Genomic DNA, 15,566 nt, shown 5'->3' with positions numbered 1-15,566 from the left:
GACATTTCGTCTAATCATAATAATACATTTAATAAAATGAAGATTATTAAAATGTCATTATGTGAATCAAAAGGTATGTTTAACAGGTATTACTCGTATAGCAACAATACGGCAGGCAAATAATGTAATATACTTGAAATGATGAAGTGCAATGTGAATTTTGTTTCTCTGTTAGTTTTAGATCAATAATAAAAATGAAACTTCACCAATATTGGTACCTTTATGGGGTTGGAATACTATAAATTAACATGTATAAATCGAAATAAGTATAGTGTGTTATGAGAATGTTAATAATAGATAACAACAATCAAAACAGCGAACCACTTACGTTCAGTATATCTGGGTATGAATTGTAAGCGTCAAAATCAAACTCAGTTACGTGGGCGCACTAAACCTAGATCTCCGTCTACTCTGTACTTAAACTTTAGTTACTATTTGTATAATCCGTAAATGCAGTATATATAAGAAGCAGAGTAATCAGGTTAGGGCTAATCATTAGGCAAAAGGCCTAAAATAAAATGTGCTACGCAGATTTACCAAAGCAAGACCTTGGGAAACTACTAACCTGGATCTTGGGTAATACAAGATGTAACATGTCCATCTTAATTAAAAACTTCATTATTTAAATAAAATAATAGTTGAATGTCTTTGTAACCAACAACAAAACATAGAAACAGAAGACGATTTATGTGGAGTAACGTACAAGAAGACTTTATAAAAAGTCTCACATAGTTATGACAGACCAATTAACCTTTATGGATGCTAAACTACGCTTCAAAGAGACAGTATTTGTCAACATGAATCTCTGAAACAACAGCCCGAACGCTCTTCCTATCGTTTAACTCCCGACGACAGAAGGCCGCTCCTTCATCATGGAGCCATTCGATAATTTCTGTGTGAATGCCCTGATAACTCGTAAACCGGTTTGATCCATATGTTCTTTCAGTTGGTCGAAAAGAAGTTGTCCTATTTGCCATGACGATTTTCAAGATGTTTTTCCCATAAATGTGACTCAAGTTACGAATATGAAAATGTACTGAACCTCTGTAGTATCGATATAGCCATATTCCTAGAGTCTGCTCTTGATACCACTGATGTTTGTCAGACAGGTTACTTCTTTTGAACGGAGTAACAGTCTGTGTGTATTAGACAGTCTGGCAAATAGACTTGGTTTGAGAAGGATGGAAGCTGGCATGCCGTGCAGTGGAGGCAGCATTATTTTAAAATTATTTTGTAATAATATATTTTGAGGAATCATTTTGTGGAAATCGGATTATATGAATGTAAGAATATCAGAACAGGAATTTTCTTACTGTTGAAACATTGCGTATCGTTGAATTTTACTCTAAAAATATTATTATGCAACTTATGCTTTTGATTTATAATTGAAACAAGTGTCAAAGAACTTTATCAAAGGGTTTATTTTTTCTATGGCTTAGTGAAGCATAGTTACACTTGGAGTCTTTGTTCTCATTTATCAGTCGTTAAGTTTAATTCATGATTTGCTTTTTGTTCTTTATCTTTAGGCATATGTTTGCACACTCGCATTGAAAATCGCGAGTTGTATACTGAGAAGCATTTTTATGAACATTGGTAAGATACCGTTTTGAATTGGGTAAGATTTGGACTGAATGACGGATCAGCATCAGCGACATCTTTGCGGTCTTAATGAAATTCACCATTTCACTGCGGCTGAACGCAACACTGTATTTAGTCCGTAAAGCACCCGAATTTCATGGTGAATCTGTGGGCAGTTTAGACTTTCTGTTCACGAGAAAAGTACTGCACCAGCACCTCAACCTTGGAGTACGTTTCCAGTTGCCAAGAAATTTTACTACCACAGTGTGATGCAGCTACTATCCGTACCGCAGCAGAACGGGATCTGCAGATAACCAGGCTCATATACTCTCTTCTGTCAATACCCTACTCCTGTTGCGGACTGGTTCCAGCGTGGGACGACGTGTGTAACTTACTTTCTGTATTCCGTACGTACTTCTGAACGCTTACACTTCACGATTCGAGATATCCAGCTATTGAATGTCACAGCAATGGTTTAACGTGTTGAACGCAGATGCAAATAAACGACTGAAGTGACAGACTTTACAAAGAACGAAACATTACTTATTTGCGGGCATCCTGGTCAAAATTACAAGAAACCAAATAAAAATTGCGATGGATGTGGTTCTGGTACAACATTTACCAAGCCTTGTTGGTCGAAGTTTCTTTGTTTAGTAGTAGTGACTACTTTAAGACGCTTTCACATTATATTCCAAGTAGCGCCGCATTTGATACTTCTGGACAACAACGTTGAAATGCTACAGGTAATGAAGGAAACTGAGACAATCAGAGCATATAATACCACTCAGTTTACCGCTGACAACGCAATAATTGCTTCATACTATAAAATAATTTTTCTGGCTTGTATCAAAAGTATATCCATTACACATAGATGTCCATAAATGAAGATTTGGCCTGTGTCACGTGTTTGAATCATTGCCTTATTTTACCACTTAGTGGACGTACTTAAGGTGTTACGTAAAATCGCAAAGAAAATGCCGCTAGACAGAAACGATTACAGGATTGAAATCGTCGATCTGCGATGACAAGTAATTGCTCTTCTTTATTTCTCAGACTCCTATTGGTTCTGACGATGATTTTGATTTTTCTCGCTTTTTTAAAAAAAATTCTTATGGTCTTCAGTATTAAAAGTTCTGTTTGAGTAACACGTTAGGAGTGTAAAATTCTCTCATCATCCCGTTTCCTTGCTGTGTCTTTTTCATTGACAGTATGACACTCCTTTTGTAATCAGATATATTGTTGCATGCCTACCTTGTGCAAGGCAGCTAAGCGTTAAATTTTTATAAGTCCCAGAGCGAAGCGATATCGTTTACATTACGGCGGTGTCGACACGAGGTGGGCACAAAGAATGACGTTTCGCCACCGAGAGACGATCGGGGGAAAAAACAACATCGGCGTTTCTGACGAGCCAGAGTACCTCAGCTGAAATAGTGAGGCAGAGGCTCAAATGGCTCTGAGCACTATGGGACTCAACTTCTGAGGTCATTAGTCCCCTAGAACGTAGAACTAGTTAAACCTAACTAACCTAAGGACATCACAAACATCCATGCCCGAGGCAGGATTCGAACCTGCGACCGTAGCGGTCTTGCGGTTCCAGACTGCAGCGCCTTTAACCGCACGGCCACTTCGGCCGGCAGAGTGAGGCAGAGCAACTAGACAAGATCATGTCACCTTCATTACGTTGTTACATTGCTAATGTAACAACATGTACGTAGAGCTTTTACGGACCAGTCCTCTACGGTAACGAACTGGACAAATCAGAAACCCAGAGTGAAAATCGCTGATACCTTCATAAGAGCAGGACCTGTGCGGTCATGACAAGTGACGTCACATAAAAAAATCAGCCAGTGCCTCGCTATATAAATACCCCAGCACTTAGCTCGTAAGGCAGTCGGTAAACGAGCGATGGTGTACAAGGGTTGCCAAGAAAGTAATGCTCTGCATTTCTTTTTCCTTCAACAGATCGTTATTTAACGTAATAAGAATTAGATACACGAAAGAACGGTGTTTTATCTATCACTGTATTTTTCCATGTAATCTCCATCCCGTCTACGGCCTTCCTCCAGCCCGAAACAAAGGCGTGTATGCCCTTTCGGTACCAATCGTTGTCCCGGTGGCGGAGCCAGTGCTTAGCTGTATCAATCACTTCTGTATCGTCTTCAGAATGTCTTCCACGAATGACATCCTTTAATGGCCCAAACATCAGCTTGCTGCAACCTATCAGGTGTGACAGCCGTGGATGGTCTCCCCGATCGCTGCAAATCGTGGAGCTCAGACGGACCCTCTTCTGATGACCTCACCCTCCGTTCACAGCGACTAACTACTTCTGTCGACAGCAGGTGTTCCATAGACTTTGCACAACCGTTTGTGAATATTCCTCACAGTTCCTTTCTCTGCAGTGAGAAATTCAATGACGGCATGTTGCTTGTAACGTACATCTCCTACAGAAGCCATTTTGAAACTGTCCTGCAGCTACGCTATCTGTCGTAAGTGACGGAAACTTGGCGTGCTCACGCAGGAGATTTCAAATAATGCATACGTAACGTTTCGCATTCGAAGCATTGTTTTCGGCTGAGAAAAAATATACAGTGCATTACTTTCTTGGACAACCCTCGTACATAACGTTCCCGCTCGATTCCCTGACCGAAGTAAAATGACGTCTGGCACAAGACTGTTGTAGATTTCCTGCACGCTACTGAGCAACGACTGCTGCTGCTGGGAGAGATGGCTACAGTGTCATAATCACGAGTCACAGAGTTCAACATCACAGCATGCCCCCGTTGCCGATGGTTGAACCCTGGAGTCTTTCCTGTACTCCCGGGTCAGAAAGCCTGCGTTTCTGAAAGGCAGGCTACATGGTGATCGTTATCGGGGTTCGAAAGATGAACAACGGCGGTGAGTGGGAGGGGACAGAGCACCTCCAGAATCAGTGAGTGTAAGTACAACACACGCGCCGCCTTCACTCACCCCGCGGAACGGCCAGCGCCGGAGAGAACAGCATCAGATACCTTCAGCCGGCTGAAGGCCGCTTACGACGCGAATCCTCGACGGTCATCGACAATCGATGTCAACGGAGAGTCAACACACTGTAACTTATGAAAAGAAATAACTAATTCTGAATCTTCTTCCACTGAGCCTACCGGCTGCAATAGGCCACACCAGACTCTTTCCGAGGAAAACAGGCAGGAGGCGAACTGGGAAATTGCTTCCTGACACAGAACCATCTCTGTTTATGCCTTCCTGTCAGTCGCACTCTTGCAGCTGATGTTTTGCAGAAACAGCCTGTACGAAATCCGTGTGCTAGCTAAACATAGTGTTCCTGTCCATTACAGTTTCAGCGAAATTTTGGGGCCGGCCGTAGTGGCCGTGCGGTTCTAGGCGCTACAGTCCGGAACCGCGTGACCGCTACGGTCGCAGGTTCGAATCCTGCCTCGGGCATGGATGTGTGTGATGTCCTTAGGTTAGTTAGGTTTAAGTAGTTCTAAGTTCTAGGGGACTGATGACCTCAGAAGTTAAGTCCCATAGTGCTCAGAGCCATTTGCACCATTTTTTGAAACAACTATACACAAACACTTATAAGTGTAAAATGTACTTTTCCAATAATAACACAGTTATTGAGGGCGGGTCGGGCCTTAAAAGATCTGAAAATAGGGGAATCACGCCAGTTTATGACTCATGTTCTCTTCACTCAAATGGTTCAAATGGCTCTGAGCACTATGGGACTTAACATCTGTGGTCATCAGTCCCCTAGAACTTAGAACTACTTCAACCTAACTAACCTAAGGACATCACACACATCCATGCCTGAGGCAGGATTCGTACCTGCGACCGTAGCGGTCACGCGGTTGCAGACTGAAGCGCCTAGAACCGCACGCCACACCGGCCGGCGTTCTCTTCACTATATCCACTTATTGCAGATGGCATAAAACTGAGACGATTGAAATTTTCTAGGTCCAAGCTCAGGCTATAGCTCCCTGAACGTAAGTAACTTCCATACCAGTGACTCAAGGGTAATAAAGAGAATATTTATGTACACTTTCTTCCACTACATTGGGAAAACTGCTACCACAGTTTCTTAGTTATTCCGCTGCCTAACTTTTCGTTCCAACAGTGTGATAAGAGTAATTTCATTACGAACTCGTTATTTACATTTTTCCCATTGTCCTTTACCTACTTGTACAGACAAAATTCTAAAGATGAAATCACATAAACAAATAAGACAAATACCGCAAACTTCCACTTCTGCAATTGTGACTGAATCCGCAAGTGACACGAATACAGGACAATTGCTCACACACCTACCAGAGCATTACGTAATACTGCAACATTTTGTGCAAGAATCCTGAAGATGTGGAAAACTGCGCGATGGAATCGGGATAAAATATTATGGTAGTAAAATAACGATATAGATTGAAAGGCCTCGTGGTCCCCTGTTCGTTTTCGAAAACATCCGGTCAGCTAACCTCGCGTGAAAACTGTACAATATTTAAACGAGCTGTATTACGACGGAGCGCTTTTCCAGTTATTATAAGACAATTTTACTTTCAATCCAAATCACAAACTTACACAGCTCTAAGCTATTTCAAAGTTGCCATCACCAGATAGCCATTTATACAGAAAGAATAACGTCATCACTAGATGATGAAAGATTTAAAAAACGCCTAATAGACCATCATGACAAAATAGGATCATATCGGTAATGGGGAGACCTGAGAGCACTATTTGACAGCGCACCAGACTACACCTAACCAGATGATAAACGGCTGTTGCACATTCAGTTGTGAAGACATCGTCCGTAGGTGGGTCACGAGCCACAACGTCCGAATATTGATATACATCTTCATCAATAATATCTTTTAGATTTTTGGTTTAATCTTTTATTAGGTAGTTGGTTACGATTATTATAGTTTCAGGACACTAAATTGCTGCGCCATCAACGCCTTCCCACGTACCAGGTGACTCGTAACGCCCTATGCTTAATAATGGCTCTTCGATGATGTCTTAAACATCGAAGCTAATTGTAAATATAAAAGTTTCCGTCTGGTCATGGTTTTCCCTTCTTTCTTTCGTGGCTTCGCCGCACATAATTAGTGGGTCGACATAGTTATTAAAATATGTAGCACGTTTAGTTTAAGGGGTGGCCGTATGACCTTCCTGTCGCTAATCCATTACGCCTGAGGGATGGCGGTTATCGCTGAAACAACCGGTTTTCGGTTACATAATCTTCTTTTTACATCGGTTTAACCTGAGTATTAAAACCGCTCAGAATAACCCGTTCCCGAAATAACCAGTTTTCAGTTTTTTGTTCCTATTATTTGCAGCGATAAACGCCGAAATCCAACGAAGACTGATATATTTCGGCTCCCTCTGTTTCAAGATAAACAGAATTAAAATATTAAATAGGCAAATAAAAGAAAACTTAGTCCGTCCACCGATCGCTGCTTCTGTCGATAAGTGGAAAGAGTTCGAATACTACAAAAAAAAAAAAAACCGCCAGTATTCGTCTACTGATTCTAATTTTTTGAAACTCTGCTCAAAAATCATGATCGTGTTGTAATCGAGAATCATACCATTATTTCGGTGTTACGAATGGCTTGTGCTAAAGGGTGAAACCTGAGGGTGAGGAATATGGCTGCAGACAGATAAAGGCACATTATATGGGCACAGGCAACAGATGAATTGCTTTTTATTTTTATTTTTTTTTGTAAACTATGAATGAATTGTTAAGTCTTATGTTTTATCCTTATGTAATGCCGCAAGTTTGATGTAGTTTGAGACTGGTGATAGTGCCATTGTGTAATTCAAATGATGTCCGACATGAGCCACTAACGTAGAGACCACATGGTGCAAGTCTCGCTCACACCATGTACTCATATGCCATCCAGTAGACCGAGCCACATCGTAACATGTACACTATGACCATAGTAAATCTGTACCAATTCTTTAGCCATGTGTTCGTTACTCTTTTCTGTCGGCTCATTTATTAATAGAACACTGATCGCTTTCCTCGTTTTCTATAAAAACGCAATATTTCAAGGAATGGCAAAATTTTACGAATAAAAAGAACTCGTTTTTTATGAAAGGTTTATTTGAAAAGCAAAACATTTAGTACTGCCGCTTTGGCTATTTGACATTTTGATTTTTTACCCTTTTATTAGGAAAACCACTTGTAACCGAGACCAAACAAATACCGAAAAATACCGCTTGTTTAGAACTAAACTGCCGGTATCGGTTTTAACCAGTCAATTTTTCCCCTCCATATTACACATCGGGACAGAATACCTGTGGCCTAACTACCTGTGTGTAGCGTTAACCATCTGCAAGTATGCGAAAGTTTTCTAAGTGTTTGCGAAATGGTGTAACTGAGGTGAGACCAGCCCGATATACAACGAGTGGGGTGTGTGGAACTGCCTGTAAACTACATCCAGGCTGACAGGCACACAGACTCTCGTTGTTAACGCACCGGGCGGATTCGGTATTCGGTATGGAGTCTGCCACCTCCACGTCCTGAAAGCAGCCCTTTTACTCGCACGGCTACCCGGGCGGGTAAAGGTTTGCGACTGGCGCAGAAAATAAAAGATTTTATAAAACTGTTCATGATAGCCCAAAATTCATTCTTGAAATTTGTTTCATCTGCACGGAAACTTTAGTTCTGTTTGATTAAAGGAAAATGTATCTCATCTGATAAGCACAGCTTCTGCACAAAGTATCACCAACGGAACGCTGTTGACTTCGTAAGCGTTGGTATTGTGTGGAGTACATACACCTTTAAGTTAGCCAAACGGTTTCTGTTTTAAAGCCGAAACAACTTAAAGCTTTCCTTTCGAGAACCCCTGACCATGTCGCCTCAACAGGAGCAACTAGAACACTGGCACTGTTTATGCAAAAACATTTTACTTCTAAATTGATGACATTCTGTGTCATGATTGCTGAACGACGAGGCTAGGACTGGTAACGGTCACTGCTTTAGAGCAGCACACAATGGAAAAACAAATTTAATTAAGAAATTTTGCACAAATTATTCATCATAAACTATACCATTGCGGCTCTACTCATTTTGTTAGGTGAATAATGAAAGCCTGCTTCATTAATCTGACCACTAAAAATCATTACCTATGAAACAAATGCTATTTCCATCTTTATTAACCGCGGTTTCTGCTTGCTGCTAAGAGACAGCAGCATATGACAACAAGAAGGGAATTAATTGCCGTAGTACAAACGTGACGTTGATCAAGTGAAAAGTTGTTTGTATTGAAGAAGAGAATTACTCGGCATTATACGAACGTGGCGTTGGTCCAATGAAATGTTGTTTCTATGGTACTAGAACATGTCGCGCGATAACGTAATATATATATATATATATATATATATATATATATATATATATATATATATATATATATATATAGTACTACTGACAGTTGTCTGTAAAAATCGAAACCACAGGCGACATTATTCAGTGTTTGTTCAGTCTTGTTGTAGGTGATACCTGATGCAATTTTTCATAAAACAGAAGAGACCTAAACTATATTAAACGAAAAAGTGTCAGTATATTTTGCATGAGGATTAATTACGATGAAGCTTTGTTACACAATCAGTGTTACATTTCCAGAATGAGATTTTCACTCTGCAGCGGAGTGTGCGCTGATATGAAACTTCCTGGCAGATTAAAACTGTGTGCCCGACCGAGACTCGAACTCGGGACCTTTGCCTTTCGCGGGCAAGTGCTCTACCACTGAGCTACCGAAGCACGACTCACGACCGGTACTCACAGCTTTACTTCTGCCAGTACCTCGTCTCCTACCTTCCAAACTTTACAGAAGCTCTCCTGCGAAACGCAGGAGAGCTTCTGTAAAGTTTGGAAGGTAGGAGACGAGGTACTGGCAGAAGTAAAGCTGTGAGTACCGGTCGTGAGTCGTGCTTCGGTAGCTCAGTGGTAGAGCACTTGCCCGCGAAAGGCAAAGGTCCCGAGTTCGAGTCTCGGTCGGGCACACAGTTTTAATCTGCCAGGAAGTTTCAGTGTTACATTTGTTGTCAAAATGAGTGAGCAAGAACGCTTTTCACTGCAAATTTTTGATTGTTTCAAACATAGTTCAACAAATTTTTTGTTGTTCCTTTTCTAAGAATGGGACATGTGTTTGTATCTTTGGAAACGAAATAAGTCAAAATCCTGTGTCCAAGATGATGGCTCTGTAATTAATTGTTTTGCAATGGTTAAAGTAATAACAGGCGAATACGTCGCAAAAATTCTGGACCGAACTAATCAAGTGTACTTGAAGAAGTTCGTCTTTTTAAACGAACAGCCGGCCGATGTGGCCGAGCGGTTCTAGGCGCTTCAGTCTGGAACCGCGCGACGGCTACGGTCGCAGGTTCGAATACTGCCTCGGGCATGGGTGTGTGTGATGTTCTTAGGTTAGTTAGGTTTAAGTAGTTCTAAGTTCTAGGGGACTGATGACCTCAGATGTTAAGTCCCATAGTGCTCAGAGCCACTTGAACCAATTTTTTAAAACGAAAAAAAAAGCATCAATAACATGAGGGCGAGTACTAGTGCACAAACGTGCTTCGCCTTTGAAACATATTAAAGGATCATCCCCACGTGTAAAAAGATTTAGTGTTCTCGGGACTTATTTGTTATCTTGCCGCGCGGGGCAGCAGCGCGGTCTGAGGCGCCTTGTCACGGTCCGTGCGGCTCTCCCCGTCGGAGGTTCGAGTCCTCCCTCCGGCATGGGTGTGTGTATTGTCCATAGCTTAAGTTTGTTTAAGTTAGAGTAAAATAGTGTGTAGACCTTGGGACCGATGACCTAAGGAGATAGGTCCCATAAGACCTTACCACAAATTTCCAAATTTTCCATCTCTTAAGGACTGAACATCGTTTTATACAAATGAAGCGAATATGAAAAAGTACACTGGTATCAAGCAAACTTCATAGCGATGCCATTCAATTAGGAATTTATTTGCAGAAAAAAATTTGGTCGTAGTACATTTTTCCAAAAAGGAATTGTGACCAAATACAATTGCTGTTGGGTACTAAGAAGCTAGCGCAGTAGCTCTATTTCGTTGTTGAGCACAAAGGCATTAATTTTTCAGAATTATTGTTCTCTTTTTCAGGTGTTCTCCAAGGAGAGAATATTAGAGATCAGCTGCGTCGAGTCAAAGCAGCGCCGAAGCATTGTTGATCCGTGAAGCTGTACACCGTGCCCTGAAGAAATCAGGTAGGTTGTTCTCTAGCTGCACAATGGCAGTCAATCGTAGATATACTAGCTAGACTGTCGGTCCGACACACTGATTGACATTCACATAACCAGCTGACAAGCTCGTGCCAATAACAGTTCGGATGTATCACCGCTCGGAGGGAAACGCTTGCGATCTACATGTCAAAATATCAGCGTCAGTGAGATTATTGACTGCGCTGTATATCATTCGTTTCAGTTCTGAGAGTCATTCGCAGTTTAGTTTATCGTGATGCTTTGTGTATCTACATGATAATATAATAACGAGACTGTTGGCTTATATAAAAACCTCCTGTTAGTACCATTAGATATATAGTCTTGTTCCTTCACTATTATGCTTCTGCCATGAAAAGGTAGCCAAGAGTGACTATAGAAAATGCTTCGTAATGAATGTTGACTATTTCGTTATTCTGGAAGTGCCTGTCAGCATTCATTTGCTCACGGCTACACTTACATTGGAGATGTTACTTCAGTTTATGAACTGTTTTTCTCGAAGAGTTTTACGTAACCTACTAAGACATTGCTTCAGCCTTTATTCTCGAAGTTCAAGGCTTTATTGTAAAAAACTTAAAAAAAAACATTTACGGCTCAAAGTATTATCCATCGATGGCCGTTACTTTCTTCCAACTTTCGGGCAGCATACGAATCCCACAACTGCATAACTGTGCGTCTTTTGAGGAGATCCATGAATTGATCCAATTTTGCACTTGTTCGTATGAGTGGAAGTGTTGTTCAGCCAGCTACGGTGCTTTTCGTCGAAAAAAGATGGTGGTCAGAGGGAGAAACGTCTGGAGAATACTGCGGGTGGGTTAGGACTCCCCATGTCAATGTCTCCAAGTAACTTTTTCGGGTATTCCGACATGGGGGTCAAGCATTGGCAGGCTGAAAATCCACGTTTTCATGTCTATCGCTGTGCTGTGGTCGTTTGTCTTTCAGTGCTCCGCTCAAACGCTTTAACTGCTTTCGATAACAGACTCCTGTTTCCGTCGGTTTCAGTAGCCTCGAAAACCTTCGGTCTTCCACCACCATGGCGGTCTTCGAGGTCAAAATCACCGTTCTTGAAGCTTTAAAACCATTCTCTGCGAGTTCTTTCATTAATACGTGCCTCACAATAGGTCTTACCGCGCGTTTTATGAGCCTCGTTGATTTTTTTCACTTTAAAGCCGAAAGCAAAAATTTTTCGGCATATGACAAGAACTCGGCTCGTAAGTAGACGTATTAAATCGAGAATAGCTCTATGATGCAATCACAAATCGAATGTATGACACTTACGACCTACCACCTGTGCCACCGCGCCTACCGATATTTGTTGCAAAACGGTGGAAGAAAAGTCGTAGACATAATAGAATGGGTGACAGGATTCTCTCGAAGTCATTTAAGAAACCTCCCAGTAAACTAAATGTCAGTCACATTTTTTTTTAAATTCTTTGTTTGCCAGGTATAAACTACGAGCGTTAACCAATACGTCATATCACTAAGTTTCAATTATCAGTGCCCCTAATGAAACGTGTCAGTACCCATCAGCTACCTATCAGTACATAATCGTTAACGAACCTTTTAATTCTGGCTGTACTGTTCAGGTATTCCCATTCCATCTCATAAGAGATACATGATATATCTCCAACAGTACTTTTTAGTAAGACTAGCAGTCCTACGTTAGTAACCCTAAGCCACTGTATTCAGTTGACTTTAGAAGGGTTTCCAACATTAAATTTTTATGATCTTACTTTTTGTTTTACAGCACTATAGACAGATTGTATCCAAATTGTTAACATTGTAATCATAAGATTACACTGAATTAGATAACAGTTTCGTATTATTCTTCAGGTTTCAAATTTTATTTATTTTAGTACTTCTCAAACTTTTTCCTTAAATTTCGTGGCACGTGTGTACAGAGTGAATGAAAAAGTAATAGTGATTTATTTTAACGCTAATAATTATGCTATCAGTGAATTACGGATATCACACACTAAATGTAAGGAAGCGGCACGAGACGTAAGAACTGGAGGCTTGTAGTGTAAAATAGTGAAAACGGTGCGGGATCGTCATTTTTCAGAGAGACCAATGGAGTGAGAATGAGTGAGGTATCTGTTAGCAATTACAGCGTTTGTAGTCGACCATTTAACGATAGCAATGCTTCGTTCTAACAGACAAAAGCAACATAAAATATTTTTTGTGGCTTTTGGTACATTCGGTGTCACTTGTTCCACTTCCAACGCACATTTTGTGTGCAATATGTAATTAGAAAAAAGAAGACATGAACTTCTCCTAAAAGAGACATATGCTAAGCTTGGCTTTTGAAATTTACAAACGTCGCTTATAGCGCTTACATATTACGTGTACCCATGTCCATGTTTAGAAACATGTTGGTAATGCGACCACTTGTACGTGTAATTTATTAAGCGTCATCCAGTACATCATTTGTTTTACAGTTCCACTCATTAATAAACAACGGAAAAAAACGTTGTTTACAGATAAACCGTTTTTGTCCTTCTCAAAAGACCCGTATTATTCTGATTTACTACAAGTAACGTTCGATGTGACGACCATCAAGGTCGTTGTACACCATGTCCCTGCGAATGACGAGGTGGTAAAGACGCTCTACCATAAATAGTGTCTCCGCAGACTGTCCTGCAGCGGCCACAACTCGTGTGTCTCAAACTGTGTAGTGTACTTACTTTGTCATTAGCTGATGAATTCAATTCAATGTAAACCAGTCTGGAGTAAAATAGAAATCTGTTGGGAATTTGTTCTTTTTCGTGAGAATTTCAAAGGGAAGCAGCTGACGAAGTTATTGTATTATTATGTGAGCAAAGTGTTTAGGACGGTTCCAGGGTGTGTATAGAATTACTGCTGTCCCGACTGTGGCTACAGAAATAACATGAATAAACAGTGGTTTGTCAGTGAAATAGAGAAATCACATAAGTAAATGCATATACTTTAAATTGAGTGCTGAAAATATTGTGAGAAACTGATAATAAAAAGTCAGCAATAAAACCTTTAAAGTCCACAGGAAATTGTAAATTTCAAATATAAGTAAAAGTACTTGTAGTCTGTAAATATACACGCCACCCAAATAAGAACATTTGAATGAATGATAGAATTCTGTATGTATACTGAAAAATATGAATTTGGTATTCAAACTGTTGTAGCTGCCTCAGTACACAGACAACCCGTCATATGTGGCGGGAATCGCTCCTGCCCGAAACTGGGGAACCGTGGTCTTAACCGGGTCAGACACGTGCTGGTTGTGCTGCGTCGGCTATCGTGCTGTGTCAGTCATTACGCATGCCATCAAAATTCTGTTTCACTCCGGTGAAAGCCTCTGATTCATAGTGCGTTACCTCAGTCTCTTCGCCAGTAGTGACGATAATAATACTGTTATTTCAGAAATCCCGTGTGCTACTGTTCTCCTTTAGGCGTCCTACTGCGATCCCTTTTTAGTTAGCTTGTAATTTTTGTACTGGCAACGGTAGGGAGTTTCATAAAGACCTAAAATTTCGTTACATTTGAAGGTATTAATGTAAGTCGCAGAACGGCTCAGAATTGTTTTCCATCAGCCATCCTTATTAACTGAATTAAGCCGAGGTACATGCTTATAAGTGTGTAATGAAACTGTGTTGTACATACTAATTAGCTAATTCCAATTAATCAGTCTTATTGATGGTTAAGGTTTCTTCAGTTCTCCACTTTTAAAATAAAAATGCTTTGGAATAACAGCTGAGAAACTGTAAGAGATAACGACGGATGATAGAGACCGCCTTAAGAGAAAGTTTATAGAAATGCCGAAGTTGTTCTTCGTAACGAGAGGAAGAAGCAAAACATTCCCGTATAGGGGAGAGATGCCTGAATTGTACCACTTTTGAGGTTTTATTTATTATAGCCTAAACAGTAAGTTATAAAATTATTTAAACAGTGCCACTCTCAACTGAAGAGTGTTCTTGGCATCTCAATTACAGAATGGAGCTTCTGGGAGAAATAGATACACTACACTTAATTTTCTAAACCTTTGCAAGCGGTACAATTTAAGACACTCAGGTTTCCTAGCTTCTACAGTTGGTTCATAAATTGTACCGCCCTTGTAAAACATTTCCCTGAGCTTCAAGATGTGTTCTACTCTAAGTTTACAGAGATGTTCCATATATTAGTTCTTATGTCCAATTTTCAGACATTACAGTATAAATTTTTCACTCCTTTTCTCACTCCTGCACACTTCTCATGTATCCACATTTTTCATTTCATTCATCTGATGGCCGGCCGGAGTGGCCGAGCGGTTCTAGGCGCTACAGTCTGGAACCGCGCGACCGCTACGGTCGCAGGTTCGGATCCTGCCTCAGGCATGGAGGTGTGTGATGTCTTTAGGTTAGTTAGGTTTAAGTCGTTCTAAGTTCTAGGGGACTGATGACCTGAGAAGTTAAGGCCCATAGTGCTCAGAGCCATTTGAACCATTTTGCATCTGATGAGATTTTTCTATTCGACTTTCCCCGTAGAACCCGCAGTGCATTCCTCTTTTTTACCAACGAATTTCTGTGGTGGTTTCCCCGCAGAGTCTACAAAACCCTTGCTTTCCACAGGTGAAGCTATAACTCCGTTTGTTTCTGCTGTGCCGAAAGCAATTTTTAATTCTTCCAACACGCAAAATCTGAACACCGTCTCTCCATACGTTACAGTATGCCTTTGCAATTAATTTTAACCTTCATTGGGAAATAGTTTCTCTGCTGCAAAAAATGTTTGTACTTCGTTTGCATTTTTATTTTT

General features: G+C 40.7%; 1 protein-coding gene across 1 annotated transcript in view; it reads left to right on the top strand.

The window, feature by feature from the left end:
- Positions 1–15,566, top strand: part of LOC126236852 (uncharacterized) — a 746,554-nt gene that overhangs the window by 290,622 nt on the left and 440,366 nt on the right. The window contains exon 2 of the mRNA XM_049946461.1: positions 10,687–10,790. The gene's annotated coding sequence lies outside the window, so the exon portion shown is untranslated. The remainder of the gene's footprint in view (positions 1–10,686; positions 10,791–15,566) is intronic.

This window comes from Schistocerca nitens, chromosome 2 (assembly GCF_023898315.1).
Source record: "Schistocerca nitens isolate TAMUIC-IGC-003100 chromosome 2, iqSchNite1.1, whole genome shotgun sequence".
Lineage (NCBI taxonomy): Eukaryota > Metazoa > Arthropoda > Insecta > Orthoptera > Acrididae > Schistocerca > Schistocerca nitens.
Note: the sequence above shows the minus strand (reverse complement) of the source record. Positions and strands in the feature narration are given on the sequence as shown.